Source organism: Heterocephalus glaber, unplaced genomic scaffold, assembly GCF_053883595.1.
Source record: "Heterocephalus glaber isolate CG9 unplaced genomic scaffold, H.glaber_assembly_v1.0 deba00001556, whole genome shotgun sequence".
In the NCBI taxonomy this organism is placed as follows: Eukaryota; Metazoa; Chordata; class Mammalia; order Rodentia; family Bathyergidae; genus Heterocephalus; species Heterocephalus glaber.
In genome coordinates, this window is record NW_028258347.1 from 4,869,871 (window position 1) to 4,891,333 (window position 21,463).

The following is a 21,463-nucleotide window of genomic DNA, read 5'->3' on the forward strand; positions in this document are numbered from 1 at the left end:
AGTTTTGGCATCTGGGGGAGACAGTTGGGTGGGGGATTCCTGGAAGCAGTCCTTGGTGGATACTGGAAGGACTGTTCTGTTGGAAGGAATCTCCTTTCCACTCCCTCTTCCTGCATAAGCGTGAAACTGGGCCCAGAGCACTTATTTATTGAGAGAGTGAGTTGTAATAGCCCTGTTGGCCTTGTCCGTTGTGGGGAACATCTTTTCACATGCGGTGGGTGCTTCTTTGTGTGCTTAAGAGTGTGTGTCTTACAGTACCTGCCACCACACTGCTTCATCTGTCCCTGCAGGGAGTGCACAGGCCCTTCTGCTGCAGCACAGAGGGTATGCCAGGCCAGTCACCACGCTCGGCTGCGTAGAGGCCAGCTGTCTGTCGGAGGCTGACACACACTACTGAGGCGGGTCTGCTCGCCTCTTCTCTGAGGGAGGGACGCGTTGTTAAAGCCACTGCTTGGTTAAAGCATTTGTTGTGTTTTCCTTGGTGACTGCAATGCCAGGGGGTCAAGGGCAGAAGTGCTGGTATCTGTACCTTTGATAATAGGCAGCACCTACACTTGCATGACAGATACCAGGTCTAGTGACTCGGTACTGTTTGTGGAATGCACACAAAGGTACCCACAAGCATTGCTGAATCAGTCAATGTAACTCTCCTTCATATCCTAATTTTCTCATAGTTGGCCTAATCTTTTAATATCTGAATTGTTGAGGAACTTTTTTTCCCCTTTCAAATCATGTCTACTTTTTTGTTTGCTTTTAAGACTTGTTTAAAATTATATCCATTGAAAGGTTGACTTTCACCATGCCTCTAGCCCAGTCTGGAATTTCCCAAATGTGGAAATGTGTATGTGTTGAAATTGTGTTTGCATTTAGGATATAAAGCCAGATTTCTGTGAATACAGCCAGGATCTTGTTGAGCATCCTTAGTTTCAACACTTTATATGAAAACAGCTCCATCACACCATATATATCCTTGTAATTAAAATAAATCATGCTTTTAAAATATTTACAATTTTATTTTTGACCCTTAAGATATTATACCACCCCTTAATAGTGAATGAATGTATTCTTGACCCCAGTTTGCGATATAGGGTACTACACTGTGATTGGGATGTTTTTGTTAATGCTGTAAAAATTATTCTTTGAGTTTTCCACCTTCACATTCATATTATTCAAGCTTCATTTTCTACACTACTGATTATTATTTAATTATCATTTAAAGCTGGCCATAACAATAGTAAGGGTATCATTTTGATGAGAATGCTGGACAATACAATGAGAAGAAACAAATTCAAGTATTAGTCAAGGTTGGATGAGCCTGTGCTTAATTTATAGCAAACAAGTCCCCAGCCCCTTTGGCTTCCCTCGGCAGGTTTGGCAACTCTCCAAGGAGGTTGTGTTCGGCAGTAACTTGCCCATCAAGGTCCCCTGGCTCCATCTCTTCACTCCAGAACACCTTGGCTGAGGGGCAGAGTGAGTCGAGTTTGTAACTTGTTCAAATCCTGTGGCTAGAGCTAATCACATGCTCTGCTAAGTTGCAAAGGCTGGAAAGAGTAGTGAGCATTGCCAACGAGAAGATGAATTCATCTAAATTTTGAGGGAAGGGTTGAATCATATGAAAGAAAAAGTCTGGGAGGAAACTAATATTTATTGAATACCTTCTGTAGAATTTTCCAAACTTTCTTTTTCAGCACCGAGGATTGAACCCAGGGGCTCTCTACCACTGAGCTACATTAAAAGCCCTTTTCAATTTTTATTTTGAGACAGGGTCTTGCTAAGCTGCCCATAGTGACCTTGTACTTGCAATCTACCCTCTTTAGCCTTCCAAATAGCCAGATTACAGATGTGCTGCACCTTACCTAGCTACTAGTCTCTATGATTCATGGCACTGTAAAGAATGAGCATTTTTGCATGGACTCCTAGGCCAAAATACGCAACTAACTGTACTATAGACTGGTAGGTCCAGGAAACATAAAATGTATTTATATGCTGACCCTTAGTAGCTGTTGGAAAACAATCATACACCGAAATTGAAAGAAATCAACTTCTTACCCAGTTACTGATGAGATGTTTGGGCCTTTCAGACTTGTGTACCTCTTAGACTCTGGAGTCAGACTGGACAGCACTACCCTGGTTTCCTGTTCTGCACTGATCTTCAACTCTTACTTGCTTTTCATTCAAGAGCTGCCAAAAAGCATGGACAAGATGTGACACCACCAGAAGGACTGTAGCATGATCTTATATCACACCTGTGGACTGCCTTGAATAATAGTTCACACAGAGGCTGACAAATTGCACAGGTTGCTGTATTTCCCTCAGTACTGTAAGCATTCTTTTGGCGGAGTTTTTTGGGTTTTCTATGTAAAGTATCATATCAGCAAATAATGACAGTTTAACTTCTTCCTTTCCTTTCTTTATTTTATTTCTTTCTCTTGTCTAATTGCTGTGGCTAATGTTTCCAGAATTATATTGAACAGAAGTGGTGATAGTGGGCATCCTTGTCTTGTTCCTGGTTTTAGCGTGAAAGTTTTCAGTTTTTGACCATTTAGTATGATGCTGGCTGTTGGTTTTTCATAGATATCCTTAATCAGGTTAAGATAAAGCCCTTCTATTCCAATTTTCTGTAGCGTTTTTATCATGAATGGGTGTTGGATTTTGTCGAATGCTTTTTCTGCATCTATTGAGATGATCATGTGGTTTTTGTCCTTGACTCTGTTAATGTAGTGTGTTACATTTATTGATTTACAAATGTTGAACCATCCTTGCATCCCTGGGATGAATCTCACTTGGTCAGGGTGTATGATCTTCTTGATGACTCTCTGTACTCTGTTTGCCAGTGTCTTGTTGAGGATTTTTGCATCTGTGTTCATTAGGGAGATTGGCCTGTAGTTCTCTTTTTTGATTGGGTCTTTCCCTGGTTTTGGAATCAAAGTAACACTTGCTATTGCTTTCCTTTCAATTTCCTTGATGAGTTTAAAGAGTAATGGCATTAGTTCTTCTTTAAATGTCTTGCAGAATTCAGCATTGAAGCCATCTGGACCTGGGCTTTTCTTTGTTGGTAAATTTTTAATTACATTTTCAATTTCACTCATTGTAATTGGGGTGGTTAGAATTTCTATATCTTCTTCATTTAATTTTGGCAGTTCATATGTATCTAGGAATCTGGCCATTTCTTCTGTGTTTTCCATTTTATTAGAGTACAGGTTCTCAAAGTAGGTATTAATGATCTTCTGGATTTCTGCTGGGTCTGTTGTGACTTCACCTTTTTCATTCTTAATTACATGGATTTGAACCTTTTCTTTCCTTTTTTCGATAAGATTGGCTAAAGGTTTATTGATTTTATTTATTCTTTCAAAAAACAACTTTGATTCATTGACTTTTTGTATCATTCTCTTAGTCTCCATTGCATTGATTTCTACTCTGATCTTAATAATTTCCTTTCTTGTACAAGCTTTGTGTTTGTTATGCTCTTTTTCTAAGAGCTTGAGATTCTGTATTAAGTTATTTATTTGAGTTCTCTCTGTTTTCCTAATATGGGCATTCACTGCTATGAATTTCCCGTGTAGAACTGGTTTCACTGTGTCCCACAGATTCCTGTATGTTGTACTGGCATTATCATTTACTTGTAGAAACTGTCTAATTTCTTCTTAAATTTCCTCTGTGACCCATTGGTTGTTCAGGAAGGTGTTTTTCAATTTCCCTGAGTTTGTGGGGGTTTTGCAGTTTCTTATGCTATTGATCTCCAATTTTATTGCACTATGGTCTGATAATATACAGGGGGTAACTTCAGTTCTTTTACATTTACTTAGACATGTCCTATGAGCTAGCATGTGGTCTATTTTGGAGAATGACCTGTGTACAGCCAAAAAGAATGTGTATTCTGATTTTGTGGGGTGGAACACTCTGTAGACATCTATCAAGTCCATTTGTTCAACAGCTTGGTTCAGTTCTAGAATTTCATTGTTAATTTTTTGTCTAGATGATCTGTCTATGTGTGATAGTGGGGTATTGAGGTCCTCCACTACAATTGTATTAGTGCTTATTTGGTTTTTCATGTCCATTAATATGTGTTTTGTATAGTTGGGGGCATTCATATTTGGTGCATATATATTTATGATTGTCATCTCTTCCTCTTGGGTTGTTCCCTTCACAAGGATGTAGTGACTATCTTTGTCTCTCTTAGTTTTGGTTTGAAATCTACTTTGTCTGCAAAAAAGTTTGCTACCCCTGATTTTTTCTTTGTTCCTGTCACGTGGAGAACTGTTTTCCATCCTTTTACTTTCAATCTATGAATATTTTTTTGAGTTAGGTGTGTTTCTTGTATAGCTAGATTTTGCTTCTTAATCCATTCTGCCAGTCTATTTCTTTTGATTGGTGAATTGAGGTCATTAACATTGATGGTTATAATTGGTAGATATTGACTCATCCTTGTCATGATGTTTTACTGTTTGGCTCTTTTATTTTTTATTTTTCCCTCTTTCCCTTTAGTTTCTTGCCTTGCCTGGTGGCTTTCCTCTGTTGGGCCTCATAGAGTTGTGATGTTCATTGTCTTTATCTAGGATATGGTATAGGACTGTTTGGAGGGCTGGTTTGGTATTCATGAAATTTCTTAGATGTTCTTTGTCATGGAAGTATCTAATTTCCCCATTGATTTTGAAAGATAATTTTTCAGAATACAACAGTCTAGGTTGGAAGTTATTTTCTTTTAGGGCTTGAAATATTTCACTCTAGGCTCTCCTTGACTTGAGGGTTTGTGTTGAGAAGTCTGCTGTGATTCTGATGGGCTTTCCTTTATAGGTGATTTGTTTCTTTTCTCTAACTGCTTGTAGGATTTTGTTCTTCTGTTGCATTTCTGGGATCTTGACTATTATATGTCTAGGTGTAGTTTTTTTTTTGATCATGGCTAGTTGGAGTTCTATATGCCTCACTTGTCTGTATTCTCTACCTTTGTCTGGGAAGTTTTCTATTACTTCTGTGAACATTTTCTTTTATGTCAACTGTACTTTCTCCTGTTTTTTCATGGACTCCTGTCAGTCTTATGTTATTCTTCTTTGCATCATCTAGCAGCTGTTGGATTGATTTCTGGCCGGTCCCCTTCTATTTTTTAAAAATCTCTGTTTTCATGGTCATCAACCACAAACAATCCTGTCTTCTATATCTGATATTCTATCTTCACATTCCCTTAATCTGCTGTGAGTACTTTCAATGGAGCTTTTAATCTCCTGGATATCTGTTTGAATCTGTTTCATGGGTTCCATTTCTTTCTTACGTTGGGTGATCATGGTTTCCATTTCTTTCTTATGCTGAGCATTCATGGCTTCCAGCATTTTTCTGAGCTCATCTATTTTTTATGTTTCTGTTCTAGAGCCTCTAATCATGTCTTTCACTCTGCTCACCATCTCTGTAGTTATCTGGGAAATTATTTCTGTTTTGAATTTTTCTATAGCCTCATTCATCTGTTTTATTACTTCCTGTGCTATCAGTTCAAAGTGTCCAGGTTGTTGATTATCATATTTTTCCACCTCATTTCCCCCAGAATTTGCTTTGGTGGGGTGGAAGTCTGAGTTTGTGCCTTGCTTAAATGTCTTCTCATTTTTGTTTTTGGTACTGTCCTTGGTTTAATTCCTGGGTTGATAACTTTGAAATTGCTTATTGTAAGTATCTTTGTTGCTTGTATTTAGAACCCTTATGGAATGATTGCTTCTCAGAGGTGTCTTCCAGATATAGCTGGCTTTTAGGTTTTGAGTCTCTAATGACTCTGAGGCTGTCTCATTTTCATTATAGTAGGAAGGACAACTGATTAGATCAATCACAACACCTTAGCCCAAGTGATACAATCAGCAATGCAATAGCATCAAGTACCTCTTAGAAAATGACAATTTGTGGTAGTTATTAATCTATGACCTTTAACTGTGTGAATTAAATCAAAATCGAGGACCAACCCAATATATGTTTATAGTGAATAAACTCTTCAATATAGTAACTTTATCCTTCGGGATGGGGAGTGTGAAGGAGTTGGGGAGGGAGGGATAGACAGGTAGAAGGATAGGGGAAGGTTAGCAGTGAGGTCAGAGGACACAGGAAGATCATGCAAACTCTAAGAAACTATTGAAGGCAAGAGGAAGAGACAGAATGAAAGAACAAAGATGAGAACAGAACAACGTAACAGCAATAGGGAGGCTAGGAACTGTATTTACTTTCCTTTAAAACTAATGACAATTGAGAGAAGGAAAAAGAGAAGAAAAGAAAAATAAAGTAGAAATCCAAATTAGGGCCAGAACAGGAACAGAAAGGGAGATGAAGAACAATGTGGGACAGCAAGAGAGCAAGTAAGAGAGAGAAAGAAAAGAGAAAAGAGAAAAGAGAAAAGAAAGAAAAAAAAGATGAAGAGAAAAAAATTTGAAAAGAGTAGAAAAGAAAAAATTAAAAATTAAAAATAAGAACAAAACTTTTTTTTTGAAAAATAAAAATGAAGGGCATCCTTCAGGGTATGTCTCTGCTGTCACAGTAGACAACATAGGCATCAGTGTGCAGATATAAGTCAATGAGTCTCAGCAAGTCAGCAGCAGACCCTTGAGATTCAGGCAGATTTCTGGCTGCAAGTCCCAAGATGAGCTCCGTGTCCTCCTGCAGAGTTGAACTCTGCAAGTTTCTACTGCAGGTTCCAGCTGCCCTTTCCCTGAAGATAGTCCAGGTTCCGATGGGAGGTGATGATCCCTCTAACTTACCAAGCACAGTGGTCTGGTGTGCCTTTATGCAGAGATTCTCCTCACTTTTCCAGTGGGCTTCAGTTTTCATCCAGGAGCCTGAGCGAGGCCCTCTCTCTGTTGTTCACTTCTGCTCTGTCTTCTGGAGCTCAGGACAATGGCCTGTATGACCCCCTGTGCCTCTGTAGTGTAGAACCAGGCAGCAGCCCAGCCAGGAGGCCAGAGGAGAGGGGCGCTGCAGGCACCCACGCAGCTAAGCTGGTCGCTGGGGGGTGGGGCGAGGGCGGGATGGAGTGGGGCTCCACGTGGCCGTCGAGGTCCTCACCCCCTGTAAGCATTGTAGCACCCGGTGAGTGGGCTGCAGGGCCCTGGGTGCCACAGTGCGCACTTTAGGAATGGTGGGCAATTGGCTTAAGACACTGATGGTGAGCATTTCAGAGTTTTCAGTGATACAAACAGTCTGCTGAGGCACGCATGCCACAGGTTCACTACCACTGGCTTCGGGGTTATATGCTTACAACAGTCTGGAAAGTAGGGGCCATGACTTTCCAGATGAATAAGAGAACTGAACTTTGAAAAGCAGTGTAAATTAATTAGTGGAGCAGAAGCTTGAACTCGAGACCTCTGGCTCCAGCCTCACTGCATCATGCCACGTCCTGAGATCTGTAGGATTAAGGTTTGCACAGCTTCTTCTCCCCATGCCCTTTCCTGGGTTTCAAACAACATCGAAATGACTATTTTTTAGAACATGTGGAAGTGCTTGAAACTCATGGAAATGATTTTAGGTCATGTCTACTTTTTTAGCTATAAGGCACATCTGTTAGAAAACAAATTATCTCAAGCAGAGATTAAAGAACTTTACAATGGCCTTAAAATGGCCCCAAGAAAGACTGTTTAAGCTTTGAAATCGAGACAGTAAAGTTTGAATTAACTTGTAATTATTTTACTGCTAATTTGTAATGTGGTGTTTAGTATCACTTTTGTCTAGCAGTCAGGACAGTGCCTATAAACTAAACCTTTCTCACCAGCTGTTGCTTCCTTCAGTATGGTCCAGGTTGGAATTTTCCCAATTTACACAAAATTTCTAAGTTCCAACAGAGACCTGTGCGAAAATGAACCAAGAGTATTATCTTTCATGTTACTCAATGCTCTATTTAATTATCTGAAATACTACCTGATAGGGTGATCAGAATCACTTTAACATCATGACTTCCATGCCACTTCTGCTGTCATCTAGTTTGAATAGGTCTGGGATTGCTACCTCCATATTCATGATTAATATTAACCAATGATTAATTTGAGGCTCTTCTAGCTGCTGCTTGCTTATTTATTAATTTTTTGGCTTCTAAAGTGTCAATAAACTCAGTGTAGGCAAATGAAATCTCTTTCTTCTCTGGTCTTTATTTAATCCTGAGCTTGCCAGGAATGATGAGTAGTTGAAAGCAAGGAAGAATAAATCCTTACAAAAAAAAATAGTTTTTAAAGAAAATGTCACTAAATGTAGAATTAAAAACATATTTGTGCTAAATGTCTCTGAAAGGATTAATTTAGGAAAGCATCTGACTAGTGGAAACACTGTTCTCACTTAAAAGCAAATTCATCAGAAAATGGAAGTAGACTAATGTTTATGAAGCACCCCATGGGTGAGAGTCTTTTGCATTTACCCTTCTGCCTGAATCAGATCAGTATGGTAGAGGTCACTGCTGTCACCTTCATTTTGCAGATGGGGAGACTGCCAGCTGCGAGCTGAGGAAATGTCTCACATCTACGGTGCGTAAATGTTGGAGCTCACATTCACACGCAGGTGCATCTGCCTCAGCAGCACAGCTCTGCCCTTTAGGGCTGTGTTGTCTGTAGATTAAGGTACATGTGGAAAGGGCTTTGTCTTCTCCTGTTTCATAACCATGATTGCATATGAAAAGATGATAGTAATTTTTATTTATCAAATATTTAGCTGGCAAATTAAACAGGACCAGAAGTTTTCTAGGAGGTCATTAGTGTGATTTTGAATATTGACATTTATGAAGCTATGTAACTTATACACATTTCCTAAACGTAATTTACTTGCAGCCCTTGTTTTACATTTGGGCTCTCAAGGGATCCAGTGCAGCCATGAGTGTCTACAACACTGAGGAAATGTGGGGACCTGCGCTGGCCTCTCCCACCCGCCGTGTCTGTGACTGAGAGTCAGCAGCTGTGTCCTCAGCTCTGCTTCTTCGTTTGTGTAACCAGAAGATGGGATGTCTGACCACAGAGGTTCTTCTGAGTACTAAGATTCCGTGACTTTGCCAAGCGCACTCCTGTTGTTTCGGTCATTCCCAAGGATCCCGAGAGTACATTGAATGCTTGGTGGCACCTGTAGCTCAGAGCTGAAGGAATACTTTTGGCACTGGCTTGGGGGAGTATAAATGAGCTACAGTGAATGAAACTTTAAAACCCTGTGCCAGTTGCGTTCATTTTCTACTGCTATGTAGCAAATCACCACACATTGTGTAGAATAGAGGTCACATATTTCTTTTCTCATGTTCTCCGTGGGTCAGGAGTCCCAGCGCTGCTTTGGTTGAATCCCCTGCTTGGAGTTCACAGGCTGCAGTCAAGGTATCAGTGGGCTGCATTCATTTCTGGCCTTTCCCCACGTTTTCATTAGTGTATATTGGTTATGCACATTAACAAGCTTCGTTTTGGCAGATTAGCGCCTGCACATAGCTGCGCTCTTCAGTCATTCCTTCCCTCACCCCCAGGCTCCTCTCCCCCAGCTGCACGTTTTTTGGGTTCACTAAGTATGGTGTGCTCTGGTCATATATTCGTTTCTGGAGCCGGGTCCTTCCCTTTTCCAGCTCAGGTTGTTGGCAGAACGTGTTTCCTGTGATTGCAGTACGGAAGTGCCCACTCTTGGTACTCAGAAGTTGCCTGCAGTTCCTTGCTCTCTGGCCCTCTCTGAAGCTCTGGGACTTCATTACTTCAAACTCAGTGAGGGCAGGCCTCCCCTTCTGTCTGAACAAACAGAGCCCCATATAACTGCACTGAGTTGCACAGTGTCCCCCAAATTCATGTCACAGGGCAACCATATGTAGGAATAGTCTTTCCACGTGTAATTAGGTTAAAATGAAGTCATACCAAGGCAGGCTGGGCCCTAACCCAAGGACTGGCGGTCTTCCTAGAAGGGAAGCACGTGCAGACACATGGCCATGTGTAGTGGAGGCAGAGCTTGCAGTTTGGCTGCTGCAAGCCAAGGAGGCAGGGGTGTGTTCCTTCCCGAGAGCCTACAGAGAGAGCATGCCCTACAGACACCTGGATTTCAGACTTCCATGCCTAGAACTAGGAGGAAATAAATTTCTGTGGTTTTAAGCAGCCAAATTTGTGGCACAGTGTTACAACAAGTTGGGAATCAATACATAATAAGCAATGCAAGCATGAAAATAACATCCTTTGTGCTGGACAGATAACAGCGGAAGTGGCTTCCTGTCAGCTTTGCCTGTTCTGCTGGCTGGCAGCTCCTCCTTCCTTCAGGTAGAGGCTCACAGGAGGAGTGACTCGGGGTCACTGTGGGTTTGCTGTCACAGCAGTGCAAGGTCGCGTTGCTTTGTCTGTGAGAGTGAGCCCCTGTATTATGTAGGAATGGAGTTCAACCTTAACTTTCCTCACCGTCTCTAAGGATTTCAAAGTTGTAACTTATTTTAAAGATATTTTATTGAGACGTTTCAGTGTAGCTGATACCTGAAAGAAAAAAAAGATAGCTTCTTTCCTTAAAATCTGTCATTTGACATTTAATTGTGTTGTTAATTGTCTTTTAAAAGATTGATCCGATGACACTGGCTGCAAGTTGTTTTGGAGATGAAATGTGTTGATCATTTGAAGGTATAAAGCAGAAAAACAGAAGTTACTAGCTAAATTCTGCCTTCTTAAAAACATTACCATTAAGAAATGTTGGTCATTTGATTGAATTCCATGGATCATCTACCATAGAGTCAGCATGGTACAAACTTACTAACTACACTTTCAGATATATTTGCTGTTGGTAGCAATGAGGTAGGTAAAGGAAAGCTGAGACTCATCAGCCAGCAGAATCATTGCCCTTGGATTACTTGAGCTGGAATGCCACCCACGTTCATTAGATTTCTGAGAATGCAGTTCAGGGTTAGCAAGCACCAACACAGCAAAGCAGTGACAATTTAACCACGGTACCGTGTACTTCTGACATTGGTTCTGGAATCCAAACCTTTAACAGCGCCGTGAAAAGCAGTCAGGTTTAGAACTGATGTTTCACATGCATCTCTCATATTTTCCTATGAGCTTCTTTGTAGCTGTCAGACAGACATGTGTTTTTCCTTGGGTACTGCCATATCCCTTATGGGACAGACTTTAATTCTTAGCCTTAGGGAAAAGTAAATGTTTCCCTATATGTGAACTTTGTACATATCACATTGCATAACTATTCTGGGTACACAATCTCCATTCATGTTGAATATTCTCTGTGGTTCAACTTTCCTTTCAGAGATAACTTGTTTAAATATATTTAGTATCATCAAAGATAGTGCTTTTTATACTTTCTTATGTAAAAATACTGCCAAAATTAGGTCCCTAAGTGATTCCTGATTTTATAAAGACCTTAATTAAAATTCTTTCTTCTTGCCAAATTTCTATCTTTAACACTCCATGAATAATCCTTTAGGAAATAGGTATTTAATATTGTCACAAAGAGGTACTAAATGCTGTAATTCCAGAAAAATTATTTAGGTAATATTATTGTAGATAGGTAAGTTAATGAGATATCTTGTAGGCAGTTAGACAGGGCCTTTCTTAAGGCGCCAGCCCTCCAGGAGCCAACACGGAGAACAATTGAGGCACATGCACTGGTCAGCATTATAGAAAGAGGAGGTGCTACTTCCCCTGGGGACAGATGGCAGTGAGTGACATTCTAAGTGGGAAATTCCTTGGATGTGCCTTGTTTTCCCATTTGATTCCCACTTAGTCAATATCGCCTGGGTGACTGTACTTGTAATCTTATTGGTTGGTCACGGTTTTGTCCCACCTTGTAAGTCTCCATTGGGCCTTATAGTTTGTCCCACTTTGTGCCCGCCTCACCACCTGGCTTTGCTGTAGAAAACATCTTTGAACCGTGGGGTAGGCGGGCAGCGCACTTTCCGTCCCCTTTCTGTCACTCTTAGGCAGAAACTTTCTTTCTCTTAATAAATTTTTCCTATTCTTAACCTCTGTTCCTAGAATTCATTCTTCAATTTTAGAGAACACGAACTCGAGTTTCAGATGTCTAGTAGGTTTGGGAGTTACATCTCTCCCCCTATATCAATATCAAACAGAAATATAAAGTATACTGTGGTTCTCTAAACTTACAAGTTGCATGTAATGTAGTGAAATGAAATTGCTTTATACAAAGAAGTTTGTATGATCAGGTTCCCTAGACTTGGACTTCAGCACAAAGAGTTCTACATAGGTCTCTAATGAAACTTAGAGAATCAAAGCCTGCATCTCTCCCCTGAGTTTTCTGGATTGAGTCTCTTAATAAGAAAGATCAGAATCCTACAGATAAAATTACAAACCCTGGAGTCAGTTGGCTTGTGGTCAAAGTTCAATTTGTGGCAGTTTGTAGCTGTGAAATGGAATAGTTTGATATGGCATAGGGAATCTGTAATGAGGAAATAATGAATGTAAATTGCATAGCATGAAGTCTAGCACATAAGTGCTCAATGTAAAAGAAGCAAACAATTTCAGCTCAACACTTCCTTTCAAGTGTCTATGGGGCAAAGAGCTGTGGAATTTGCAAGTAACCTTGGGGTTTTCTTCCATCAGGAATAGTTTGGCATCAGCCCTCTATGTAGGAAGGGAAACATTCACTGGCACCTACTGCCTGACTGCATGACAGGGCTCAGTTGCTGTTTTGTTGTTGCCGCTTTGCATAAAAAAACTCATCTAATTCTTGAGACTATGAGATATTTTTAAGAAAAAAAAATAAAAATGAGCTAAAATAACGAAAATGAATCATGGGGCTGTTATTTGAGTCTACACCTATCTGGCTCCTTATTCTGCTCTCTTCTTGCTGTGCCCTGCTACCTTTCAAAACCCAAATGCCCTGAAAGTCACGATCTCTGTGTGTCAGAGAGCGAGCCTTCGGAAGAGAAAGTGATGGGGGTTTCTACTACTGGGCAACTTGACATTTCCTGTGAAAAGGTAAAAATGATTTTAAATAGAAGAATACACAATCAGACACTTTCTGAGACTTGTTTGTGTAGATCTCTCTCTTGGACTCCAGCTGCGTGTGCATGTGGCCATGTCAGAACAGCCTGATTCTTTCACTTAGAGAAGGGAACTGAGATGTGGCATGTGGAACCATTCTAGGCTCATCCAAAGGAAGCTTGCATCTGCCAGGGGTAGGAAGGGTCAGGAATGTGGTAGTGGGCACACTAGCTGGGTAAGATGAAAATCCAGGTTGGCTAAATTACCTCAGAAGTTTCCTCATTGTGAGAGCGTGAGGCCCTGATGTTCCCAAGCAAATAACTTATCTTTCAATGTTTCTGAAGGGATTTCCTTTTTCTTGGGGAATCAGTGCCTAGTTTAAAGCATGTGGGAAGAGTAGAGGTTAGAGGAGAAAGATCCTAGCTATAGAGAAGAGCAGCATAAACATTTTTTCTTAGCAGAGTAGGAATACATGAATTTGTCTGCTTTAAAAGCATGTGTAATGTGATCCCACCTGATTAGTGTTTGACCACCAACTTGACAGAAATAATCCTAGCAGTGCTGTGGGTATTTTTTTCACATGTTCCTGCTTATGAGATTTTTGAGACACCAACCATACATTTTTTTAATTTTTAAAATTCTATATTATAAATTAACATACAGTGATGTTGATTCTTTTGGTGTGCAATTCTAGCACTCCCAGCACATGTAGACCAGTCAGCTCTGTTCCCTCACCTTAAGGGTCTCTTGCATGCTAGTTGTACCTCTTTTTATTTGTTTGGGTTTTTTTGGTACCGGGGATCAAACTCAGGTCCTTGGGCTATGCGCAACAGGTGGTGAAACCATTGAGCTAAATCCCCGGCCCTGTACCTCCTTTTAGCAGCTTGATGATGATGTTTCTATGAACTGCTTTCGTTTGTTTTTTCTGCCCAGAGTTCTCTGTGTTTCTTGATTCTGTAGGTTTATATATTTCACCATATTTTGGAAAATTTCAACTATTGTATCCTCATTTTTTGGAGCACTGTACTTTTCTTTTTTATGACTCCAATTAATCAAATATTAGATATTCGGGCATATTATGTAAATCATTGTGGTTCTGGGGTTTTTTCTTTCAGTTTTTTACATTTCTTTCTCTCCATACTTCAGTTTAGAAATTTTTCTATGGATTTTTCTGTAAACATTGGTACACAGGTCCCAGACCTACTCTCTTATTTATCATCTCCAACATGCTATTGCGGCTTCAAGTGAGTTTTTAATTTTGTTTATTGGCTTTGTCTTGTGATAAAACTTCCATTTGTTTTGTCTTCATATCTTCCACTTTTTTCACTGTTTTTTAATATATCTTTTGCTTCATATTTGGAGAGCTTTGTCTTATTTGTTGGAGCATTTTTATGTTTGCTACAAAGTCTTGTCAATAATTCCAATATCTGTGTTATTTCAATATTACTGTCTGCTGGTTGTCTTTCGCCATCCGGGTTGAGATTCCCTAGTTCTTTATATGCTGAACAATTTTAGATTATATCTTGCATAGTTTGAACGTTATGCTATGAGACTTTGGGTTTTATTTATCCTCTGGAGACTGTTGATTTTTTTTGGTCTTTTTGTACCAGGATCAAACTCGGGACCTTGTGCTTACAAGGCAGGCAGCGGAACCACTGAGCTAAATCCCCGGCAACGGTGGATATTTTTGTTATAGTAGGCAGTTAACCCAAGGGCTCACAAGGGAAAGGGGACGTCATTAGAACCTCTGCAGTCAGTCCCAGTCTCCTGCGGAGCCACGGCAGCAGAAGGCAAATTAGTTTATTAGACAGAAAAGATAGAAAAAATGAGACTTAGAGAAGAAGCTGGGCTTTGGGTCTGATCAGTGCTGCTCTGGGCGGCAAAGATGAAAGCCCCTGAGCTTGCTGCACCTTCATTCAGTAAGTCAGGAGAAACAGATGCTACAGACGACTCAGGGCTGAGAGTTTAGAACACTGGGAGAGTAGCAAATGTAAAAGGTCGCTCGGGGCAGCGGTGAAAATCCTAGAACAGTGAGGAACTATGCAGATGAAGATTTTGTTCCCCTGGATGTCTAGCTGATGTAATCCTGTCCTGGGGGATCATGGAATCGCTGGATCATTGGGGTTTTAGGTGTGACCAGAGGTGAAGATGTAGTTATGTCTCAACATGCTGTAGCTGGCCTGTAGGTAACAAAACTAGGCCCTAATCATGGTTTAATTGTGAAATGATTTTTCCCCAAAATCATGTAGAATTGCTCCCGACAGCTCATAAATTCTGTCTCGCCACCTGAACATTGTGGTTTCAACATCAGGTCATTTTCAGAGAGCTTGCAGTACATTCTGATCTGTCCAATGTGTGGACCAGTGGCCAGTCCAAGATGAGCTCAGTCCTCAGTCTTTGTTATGCTGTGTAGGGCCCAATCCGTGGATACGCAGATGGAGGCTGGGACTAGGACTCTAAGTGATTTTGTGGGGTTAAAAGCCCCTTCCATCCCCAGCACGCCCTTGTTTCCTGAGGTTCCCATGCTGAGTCTTCTGTCTAGAAAGCTGGAGGGTCATGGAGTCTGCTGTGTGCCCCCTTCTAATGCATGCATCTGCTTTGGGGTTCACGAGTCAGAGGCGGAGTAGAGAAAAGAGCAGTGGCCGCTCTGCTCCAGCGAGTGTCTTTGCTCACTGAGCCTTAGAATGTCTTCTTTCTTTCTTTCTATTGGTGTCCATTTTCTTTTTTAAAATTAATTTTATTGGTACATTTTAGGAATACCATATAATGACATTCATCATTGGAAATTTGCACCTTTACATAGTCTCTCTTGGTTCTTATTTTTCACCCTTGCCCAGCCCTCCCTTCAACCCCTCCAGTCCTCCCTATTTACAAAGATTTTGTTTCCATTTTTCCATTTTCTCATATTAATTCCATTCCCTTCTATCCTTTCCCCTACCCTTCCCACTTCCCCTTCCCCTTTGCCCCTTTTCTTCCTATTTCACACTATCTATTATACCTTTTATTCCTTATTTACACTTTCAGTTTCTCACACTAGAGAAACTATTCGATATTTACATATGTGTGTCCTATTTATTTCACTTGAGTATCACCTCAATGTGCATCCATTTAACTATAAATGTCTCTAATTTCTCATTTTTTCTGGCTGAGTAGTACTGCATTTTATAAAAATACCAACGTTATCTTTATCCTGTCTTCAGTTGGTGGGCATTTGGGCTGTTTCCAAGTCTTAGCTATTACAAATTGTGCTGCTATGAACATGGGTGCACATATATCACTGTGGTATGATTCTTTTAATTCTTTGGGGAAGATTCCCAGCAGGGGAATAGCAGGGTCAAATGAGACTTCCAGTCCTAGTTCTTTGAGGAATCTCTATATTGATTTCCACAGTGGTTGCACCAGTCTGCACTCCCACCAGCAGTGGAGCAGGGTTCCTCTTTCCCCACATCCCCACCAGCATTCGTTACTGGTTGATTTCTTGATAGCAGCCATTCTTTCTGGAGTGAGGTGGAATCTCAGTGTTGTTTTCATTGGCATCTCTCGAATGACCAGTGATGTTGAACATTTTTTCATGTGTTTATTTGCTATTTCTACTTCTTTGCCTGAGAAATGTTTGTTCATTTCAGATGCCCATTTTTGGATTGGGTCTTTAAATTTGGGAGGTCTGATTTCTTTAAGTTCTTTATAGATTCGAGATAGTAGACCTTTGACTGAGGAACAGCAGGTGAAAATGTTTTCCCACATTGTGTGTTGTCTCTTCACTCTGTTGATGGTTTCTCTTGCTGTGCAGTAACATTTTAATAAGAAGACATCCCACTTGTTGATTGTTCATGCTAGTTCACGAGCAACTGAGATTTTGTTCATAAAATCTTTTCCTACACCTATGACTTCAAGAGTTCTACCTAACCTCTGTTCCAGCTGGTTCAATGTTTGTGTTTTAATATTTAAATCTTTAATCCATTTTGATTTTAGTTTAGTACATGGTGAGAGATACAGGTCTAGTTTTAATCTTTGGCAAGTTGAAACTTAATTTTTTCCAGCACCATTTATTAGAGGCTATCTTTCCTCCAGTGAAGATGTTTGGCTACTTTGTCAAAGATGAGATGGCTGAGTGTGTCTGGAGTTGTTTCTGCATCTTCTAATCTGTTTCACTGGTCCTCAGGTCTGTTTCTTTGCCAGTACCATGCTGTTTTTATCACAGTAGCTCTGTAGTATAGTTTCAAGTTGGGGGTTGTGATACCCCCTGCCGTGTCTCTGTTGCCTAGAATTGCTTTTTCTGTTCTGGGTCTCTTCTTGTTCCAAATGAAGTTTTGGATTGTTTTCTCAAAGTCTGTGAAGTATGCTGCTGGGATCTCAATTGAAATTGCCTTGAATCTATATAGCAGTTTTGGAAGTATGGCCATTTTCACTATATTGGTTCTTCCTACCCAGGAACAAGGGATGTCTTTCTATTTCTTTTATCCTCTTTGATTTCTTTTTTTCAGAATGCTATAGTTTTCAGAGTAGAGGTCTTTGACTTCTTTCATTAGGTTGATTCCTAGGTATTTCCATTTTTTGGATGCTATTGTGAAGGGAGTTGTTTCTCCAGTTCCTCTCTCAGTGAGTCTGTTGTTTGTGTAGAGGAAAGATATTGATTTTTGTGTGTTGACCTTGTATGCAGCTACATTACTGAATTGGGTTATTAAGTCTAGAAGACTTTTTGGTGTAAAGTATCATGTCATCTGCAAATAATGACAATTTGACTTCTTCATTTCCTATCTTTATTCCTTTTATTTCTTTCTCTTGTGTAATTGCTGTGGCTAATATTTCCAACAGGAAACAGGAGTGGTGATAGTGGACATCCTTGTCTTGTTCCTGATTTTAGTGTGAAGGATTTCAGTTTTTGACCATTTAGTATGATATTGGCTGTTGGTTTTTCATAGATGGCTTTTATCAGATTGAAGTAGAGACCATCTATTCCAGTTTTTTTAGGGTTTTTATCATAAATGCATGTTGGATTTTGTCAGATACATTTTCTGCATCTATTGAGATGATCATACGGTTTTTGTTTTTTTTTTTTGGTAGCGGGGATGGAACTCGGGTTCTTCCGCTTGCAAGGCAGGCGGCGAAACCACTGAGCTAAATCCCTGGGTTTTGTCGTTCATTCTATTGATATGGTGTATTATATTTATTGATTTGCATATGTTGAACCATCCCTGCATCCCTGGGATAAATCTCACTTGGCCAGAGTGTATGATCTTCTTGATGACCCTCTGTATTCTGTTTGCCAGTATCTTATGGAGGATTTTTGCATCTATGTTCATTAGTGAGATTGGCCTATAGTTCTCTTTTTCAGTTGGGTCTTTCTGTGCTTTTGGGATCAAGGTGATGCTTGCTTCCAGGAATGAATTTGGAAGTATTGCTTCCATTTCAATTTCACTGAAGAGTTTAAACAGTAGTGGCAGTAATTCCTCTCTAAATATCTTGAAGAATTCAGCAGTGAAACCATCAGGCCCCGGGCTTTTCTTAGTTGATAAGTTTTTAATTATGTTTTCAATTTCATTGATTGATATTGGGTTGTTTAGAATTTTTAGGTCTTCTTCATTCAACTTTGTTAATTCATATGTATCTAGGAATCTGTCCATTTCTTCTGTGTTTTCCATCTTATTGGCATATACGTTCTGGAAGTAGGTATTGATGATCCTCTGGATTTCTGCTGGGTCTGTTGTAATTTCACCCTTTTCATTCCTAATTGCATGAATTTGGGCCTTTTCTTTCCTTTTTCTGATAAGGGTGGCTAAGTGCTTGTCAATTTTGTTGATTCTTTTGAAGAACCAACTCTTGGCTTCATTGATTTTTTTGTATCATTCTCTTAGTCTCCATTGCATTGGTTTCTGGCCTGATCTTTGTAATTTCCTCCCTTGTATGAGCTTTGGGTTTCTCTTGCCCTTCTTTTTCTAGAAGTTTGAGGTTCAGCATCAGGTTGTTTAGTTGGACTCGCTCTCTTTTCCTAATATGAGTATTCACTGCCTAGAATTTCCCTCATAAGACTGCTTTCATTGTGTCCCATAGATTCCGATATGTTGTATTGTCATTGTCATTTAATTGTTGGAACTGTCTGATTTCTTCCTTAATTTTCTCTGTGACCCATTGGTTGTTCAGAAATGTGTTGTTCAATTTCCATGTGTTTATGAGATTCTTGTGCTTTCTTTTGCTATTGATCTCCGATTTCATCGCACAATGGTCTGATCATAGACGGGATAACTTCAATTCCTTTGCACTTACTTAAACATGTTCTATGTGTGAGTATGTGGTCTATTTTGGAGAACGACCTGTGTGCATCTGAAAAGAATGTGTATTCTGATTTTGTGGGGTGGAACACTCTGTAAACATCTGTTCAGTTCATTTGTTCAAGAGTTTGATTGAGTTCTAGTATTGCATTGCTTATTTTTTTCTAGTGGATCTATTTGTGACAGTGGGGTATTGAGGTCCCCCACTATTACTGTATTAGTGCTTATTTGACTTTTCATGTCCTTTATTATTTGTTTTATATTGTTGGGTGCACTAGTGTTTGTTGCATATATGTTTAAGATTGTCATCTCTTCCTCTTGGATTGTTCCCTTTACAAGGATGTAGTGTCCTTCTTTGTCTCTCTTAATCAGTGTTGGTTTGAAATCTACTTGATCTGCAAAGAGGATAGCTACTCCTGCTTTTTTTCAGGTTCCTGTCACATGGAGTATTGTTTTCCACCCTTTAACTTTCAGTCTATGAGTTTCTTTTTCAATTGTGTTTCTTGTATGCAGCATATTGTTGGATCTTGCTTCTTGACCCATTCTGCCAGTCTATTTCTTGAAATTGGTGAATTGAGACCATTAACATTGACGGTAATAGCTGATACATATTGACTTATCATTGTCATGACATCTTCTTTGTGTTGGATTCTCCCCCTTTGTGTTTAATTTCTTGTCACACCTGACGGATCCACTCTGCTGGGCTTCCTGGGATTGTGATCCTCATTGTCTTTTCCTAGAATATTGTCTAGAATTTGTTGCAGTGCTGGTTTGGTATTCATGAAGTTCCTAAGTTGGTCTTTGTCACAAAAGTATCTTATTTCTCCATCAATTTTGAAAGATAGTTTTTCAGGGTACATCAATCTGCGTTGGAGGCTGTTTTCCTTTAGGGCTTGAAATACATCACTCCAAGCTCTTCTTGCCTTGAGGGTTTGCTTTGAGAAGTCTGCTGTGATTCTGAAGGGCTTTCCTTTGTATGTGATTTGTTTCTTCTCTCTAACTCCTTGTAGAATTTTGTTCTTCTGTTGGGTTTCTGGAATCTTAACCATTATGTGCCTATGTGTAGATTTTTTTTGATCATGGCTAGTTGGAGTCTTATATGCCTCACTTATCTGTATGTCAAGTTCTTTTCCCCTGATTGGGAAGTTTTCTGCCATCACTTCTGTGAACAGATTTTTTATGTCATCTGCACTCTCTCCTGTTTCTTCATTGATTCCAATCAGTCTTATGTTCTTCTTTGCATCATCTTGCAGATGCTGAATTGATTTCTCATGGTCCCTTACTGCTTTAAAGAAATATTCCTTTTCCTGGTCACTAATTGCAATCCTGTCTTTCTTTCTTTCTTTCTTTCTTTCTTTCTTTCTTTCTTTCTTTCTTTCTTTCTTTCTTCCTTTCTTCCTCTCTTCCTCTCTCTCTCTCTCTCTCTTCCCTCCCTCCCTCCCTTCTTTCTTTCTTTCTTTCTTTTTTTCCTTCCTTCCTTCCTTCCTTCCTTCTTTTTTTCTTTCTTGGTACCAGGGATCCAACTTGGGTCTTTGTGCTTGCACAGCAGGCAGCAAAACCACTGAGCTAAATCCCTGGCCCAATCCTGTCTTCTATACCTGAAATTCTGTCCTCACATTGGCTCATTTTGCTGTGTAGACTTTCAATGGTGTTTTTAATCTCCTGGACATCTGTTTGCATCTGTTTTATTGATTCCATTTGTTTCCTATGTTGGGATTCCATCATGTTCCTCAGCTCCTCTATTTTTTTAATCTGTGTCCTCGCTAGATTTATTCATCATGTCTTGCACTATGGGCACAATCTTTGTTGTTATCTGAGAAATTATTTCTGATTTCATTTTTTCCAGATCCTCTTTAGTTGCCAGTTCAGGGAGTCCAGGTGGTTGAGTATCAGATTGTTCCATCTCATTTCCCTTTGAGATTGCTTCAGGTGATCTGGGAGTCTAGTTTTGAGACCTGTTTAAGTGTCTTCTCATTTCAGTGGTGCTGCTGGCAACTGCCTGGCTCACCTCCTCAGCACTGGGGGCAGTCGTATGGCAACCTGGATGCTTCACCTCCTCTGTGCTGGGGGCAACTGTGCTCCTCGATTCTGGGGGTGGTGGTATGGCAGCCCAGAAGGTTCACCTCCTCTGCCCTGGGGGCAACTCTCAGAATGTACTTTTTTCTTTACCATGATTTGTTTCTAAATTTCTTGGAGTAAGTTTGAAAGGGAAAGTCATTTTTCTAGAAGCTTGTACTTCTCTTGTTTGATTCTGAAGACTGCGTGCTGTCCAGTACCCAACACAGGAACAGCTGATGG

At 40.1% G+C, this 21,463-nt stretch overlaps 1 long non-coding RNA gene across 1 annotated transcript in view; it reads right to left on the reverse strand.

Annotated features, from left to right (window-relative positions):
- Positions 1 to 403: 403 nt before the first annotated feature.
- LOC110347593 (uncharacterized) overlaps positions 404 to 21,463 on the reverse strand; it is a 42,622-nt gene continuing 21,562 nt past the window's right edge. The window contains exons 2-3 of the long non-coding RNA XR_015442989.1: positions 2,050 to 2,181; positions 404 to 1,458 (exon numbers count right to left, since the gene is read on the reverse strand). This is a non-coding gene — a long non-coding RNA (uncharacterized LOC110347593). The remainder of the gene's footprint in view (positions 1,459 to 2,049; positions 2,182 to 21,463) is intronic.